General features: G+C 62.4%; 1 long non-coding RNA gene across 1 annotated transcript; it reads left to right on the plus strand.

Moving 5' to 3' along the window:
- The first annotated feature begins 1,295 nt into the window (after nt 1–1,295).
- On the plus strand, nt 1,296–3,275 carry LOC121015559 (uncharacterized). Its single transcript, XR_005783865.1, has 2 exons — nt 1,296–1,711; nt 1,939–3,275. It is a non-coding gene; the product is annotated as an uncharacterized LOC121015559 (long non-coding RNA).
- The last annotated feature ends 1,498 nt before the right edge of the window (nt 3,276–4,773 follow it).

The raw sequence follows: 4,773 nt of genomic DNA on the forward strand, positions 1-4,773 counted from the left end.
TGGATACACGCTGGAGGGAAACAGAAACACTCTAACCTGACTCGGGTCAGAGTCCTAAACCAGGTCTTGAAAGATAAATGGCTTTTATCTGGGGAAAGAAAGGAGGGAATGGTGTGTGTGTGTGTATTTTTTTTTAGTTTATTTATTTTGAGAGAGAGAGAGGGAGAGAGAGAGAGAGCCCGATGCGGGGCTCCATCTTACAAACCGCGAGGTTATGACCTGAGCTGAAACCAAGAATCAGACGCTTAACCGACTGAGCCCCCCAGCAACCCCCCTGCCCCCCGGGGATGGCATTTCAGGTAGAAGGAAGGACACACGTCACACCATGGAAACCTGCAACAGCTTCCTGTGTGTGGGAACCCCCTCCCCCCACCCGCCGGAGCTCAGCATTCCGGCTCCAGAACTGCACCTCCGGGGCGTGACCGCCACACTCTGTAAGACGCGTGACCTTGGGCAGGGCCGACCGCGCTCCCCAAACCCGCTTCCTCCGCCATAAGGGGGGGCGGGGTCACGTCTGCGTCACAGGCTTGTCGTGAGGCTGGGACGAAGCCGAGCGCGCAGCTGCCCGCAGGTGTGCGGCACGTAGTAGGTGCTCAGTGCACGCCAGCTGCTCTAACTCGGGGCGCAGGCGGCACGGCACACCAGACGTCCACCAGACGTAGGGGGACACGACTGCGTTGGGGCACCGGAGCCAGCAAAAGGATGGGGAGCACCACCACCTGGCTCTGGCGTCTCGTGAGGTGCGCTGTGGCCTGGAAGCGTGGAGTCCTGGCCGCAGGGGTCAGAAGGCCTCACTGTGCTGGCTCAGCCCCATCCGTCAGCCTGTTCCTTCCTCGAGCCCCGTTCCGTCCGCCCGGGAGGTTCGGCTCGCAACCCACCTCGAAGGGTCGCGGCGAGGGGGACGCTGAGTAACAGAAGGTCAGCCTCCGACCCACTCGAGACGAGACGCGGCAAACGTGACTTCGATGGGAACAGGCGCTTCGGTGCAGTCGAACGGCAAAGCCCTGTCGGCAGGCCCGCACCTGCACGGCCTCACTCTCTCCTGGCCCGTTCTCGGGCCTCCGGAGCTGCCCGCTTCCCCTCGCGCGGCAGTCAGGGCCCGGTCGCCCCTGACGTGTCTGCCGTCCCCTAGGCCGGGGCCACGTCCCCGAGGCTGGAAAGCGGACCGAGAAAGCTTCCGCTGTCACGCCTTTCCTTTAGCCGCGGCTTGTGGGCAGATGGCTCTCGTTCCTCCTCTGGCCCCGGACCCGGGAACACCGTTTGCTTTACATTTTCATCTCGCGACACCTGTCTTCTCTGCCGCACCGGTTTCCGGGAGGCGCGGCGGCCCGGTAGCTGCCCGCGGCCCAGCCCGCCGCTCCGAGCGGGGCCTGGTGTGCAATGAGCCGGTTCGGGAGACCCGGCAGGAGCTTCACAAGTTTCAGACATAAGGCCTGGCTCAGGCGGAGCAGGGCCGGGACCCGTGGCCCCAGCCTTGTACCCTTGATACTCAAGACAGCAAGCCACTCGCGAACATGATGGCCCCCGGGAAAGTGGGCGAGGAGGCAGCGAGCCTTGGTGGTCAGCGGCGGGTCGGGGCCGTCCCCTGGGCGGTGGGTTTGGGCCGCTACAGCCACTTGAAACACTCCTCGGAGGCAAGCCGGCTGACATAATCTTCTCGCCCTGGCTCCCTGGGCTCACCCTTTGTGCAGACAGGGGAGCCCGGAAACAGGTGCGCGTGGCTGCTGGGAAGGCGGGCGAAGCCCAGGCCGCGTCCGATGCTTCTCCTCTTCTTCCAGGGCCACGGCTTGGCGGAGGCCTGAGCCACGCAGGACGGGGCCCGAGATGGCCCAGGTTGCTCACGGCTGCGGCGATGGCCTGGGCCTGAAGGGGAAGTCGAGGCATCGTCCGGCCCCAGCGCTCGGTCTGTAAGGTGGTAACGTCGCTCTGGTTTTGCAGGGAGTTTAACACCCGAGGCCCGGACCGGACGGGTGAGCGGACAACGTGGACACTTAGTGTGTGTGCAGAGGACAGAGGAGGAGGGGAGCTGCTTGTCACTGCCTGCTCCTGGCCGGAGGCGGTGCTGGGATTGGCGGTGGGCGGGCGCTGGGAGGGCCACCAGGGCAGGGTCACCGGGCAGGTCCCTGTGTACCTGTGCCTGTGCACGCGTGTGTGGCTGTGACCCAGTCCTCAGTATCCAGCATCCAATGTCCCCTTCTACTAGCACGAGTGATGCCGGAAGCTCACCCAGCCGCCAAGGACTCTCGCCCCGCGCCAGGCACCGTGCTAAGCATATGACACGGTGACTCACTTCATCCTCCAAAAACAGTAGTTGTTATGATCACCCCCATCCTACAGCCGAGGAAACGGACAGACAGACAAGTGCAGGGGCCTTGTCTCTCTCTACCCCCTGCGGGTTGTCTCCGCTGAGCTGCAGCACCCCTGCGGGACCTGCTCCGGCCGATGACGTGGGAGGGCCAGCGGCACCCCGGCCGGGGGCTCTGGGAGCCAGGGTGCGCTCGGTGACCGACTGCTGGTGTCCAGCATTGCTGTGCCATCAGCCTGCACCCCGGGGGAAGGACCAGCCCCCCGCGGTCTGCCTTTGTGGGGCCGTTATCAGAACACAGCTCAGCCTGTCTGGACGGAGTGGGATCCAGGCCCCTCCAGCACGGTGAGGACTCAGAAGACCCCACGCCTGGACGTCTTCCCCAGTGTCTTCGCTGACTCCTTGTCCCCCCTCCCCCGCCCCCCGCCCCGTACTCCAGACAGACACGGGTCACATCGTGCGCCCATGCTCGTCCCTGTCATCAGACTGAGCTCCCAGGGGCGCACTTCTGGTCTCTGGCTTCCCAGCATTTAGCGCAGAGCCTGGGGGCACAGGAGGTGCTAAGAGCATGTTCACGGAGTGAATATCTGTAGGAAAGGATCCTGGGCACCGCAGTTACCCCGAGGGACAAAGCCCCAGGTGTCCAAGAAGGCCAGTCCACCTCTGACCCCACGTTCTTGGCAGGTGACACGGGAAGGTAAGCTATTCCGGGAACCTGGCACCCGGGGAGTCTACCCGGCTGGCTAGCAGGATTTGTCCCATCGTCTCCAGGCCGTCGCAGTAAATCAGCAGGTGCGAGGAATTTACCCCAGAGAGTGATCCGGCAATGGCATGAATGAGTAATTTACAAAGGCCATTACGGCGGCACAGAATTACTTATTTATGGGAACTTTTTGACAGATCTGCGGCTTAATCATTTATCCCTCCGAACATTTAGCCAGGGTCATTGGTAAATAATTCACTTATTACACACTCCAGAGTGGTTTATGGCACCGTGACTTATGATCTCACATGAGTGCGCAGCCGGGGAGCTAGGACGTGAAGGCCAGGAAAGGAGGGGGGTTTGAGAGTCCTCACACAGAGCCAGGCGGGGACACCGCGAGCAGGTGCCCAGGCCCCGGCGACAAGGGGCTTCTGCTCGGAGTCGGGTTGACGGTCCTACGGATGGATGTTCGCGCCTGGTCTCACCTTCGGGGGGACAGTGAAGAGAGGAAGTCGGTGTGCAGAGGCGGGCCGAAAAATGGTGGGACTCAGCTCCAGGCGGAGTGGAGACAAAGTGCAGCTTCCGGAGCTCTCCATCTGCCCCCCACCCGACACTGGAGACCCTCCCGGGACTGTCCCCAGTCCCTGCCTGGTCTTAAGACTCCGTCTGCTCTTCTTATGTCAGCATCACCACCGGGCCCCAACCAGGCTCACGGCATGCCTCTGCCCTCATCGCCCGCATAATACTCTTCTAACTGCTGCTTTGTGTTCAGTTTTCACCCAAAGCCCACCTCCTGCATGAAGCCCTCCCAGACTACCTGAGCCCTGTTTGCTCCCTTGAGAACGTACAAAGGGCCAGGCACACATCGAGTACCTTATGCGTGCTGTTGAGTGGCCTATTTCCCCAGCTAGAAGAGGTGTCTTCTGGGGGCCAGGACTCAGCCTAAGTGAACGTGGCCTCCACTGCAGCCAGCTCAGACCCTGCCCCCGAGGGAGTTCAAAAAGCGTGGGTGGTTGATGGCGATGGGAGTAACGAGGATGCCAGTGAAGACGGTGGAGATGATTCCTCCCACGTCTTACCACTGCTCCCCTTCTGACTCCACACCTCCCCCCGCCCCCAGAGACAGTGGAACCGCATGGCCGGATCTTTGAGGTTCTGGGGGCTTCTCACCGGGCCCCGTACGTGGATAGAGGAGCTCACGTGGGGATGGAGAGGGGCGTCTGGGCAGAGTCGCTGGAGAGGCAGCGAGTGGAGGTTCCGAGAGCAAGGGTCAAGCTAGCCGCTCTTACTGAAGACCCTTCCCCAGCCACATCGGCCCCACTCGGAACCTTCCAGAGAGACGCTGGGATTCCTAGCATGTTCTCCCCACCCCGTAGGTCCGCCTCCTGAGGCTGAGGCCGGCTAAAGCAGCTCTCCTACCTTGGTGTCAGTCCTGGTTCTTGCATAGTAGGCAACTATGGCGACAGCCGACAACAGAAGAACAGCGCTCCCCTCTCTCTGTATGGGAAGACAAAGAATCCATGCCCCCTGCCCGCCCACGGGAAGTCCTGCTCAGAGCCTAGCCTCAGGCACTCTTGCTGTGACGTTCCAGAAGGTGTGGGGTGTTGAGCAGGTCACCCGCCCCTCCAGCGGGGAAAGCCCGGGCCTGCCCAGGTGAGCTGGGAGGGGAGAGGGGACGAGCAGAGGCTCCCTGTCTGCCCTGAAACCCCTGTGGCCCTGGGGAACCCTGACCCGAAACGGGCCTCCAGTCCCTGCCCCGGGGAAC

Source organism: Herpailurus yagouaroundi, unplaced genomic scaffold (genome assembly GCF_014898765.1).
Source record: "Herpailurus yagouaroundi ecotype Mexico unplaced genomic scaffold, PumYag 207, whole genome shotgun sequence".
NCBI lineage: Eukaryota > Metazoa > Chordata > Mammalia > Carnivora > Felidae > Herpailurus > Herpailurus yagouaroundi.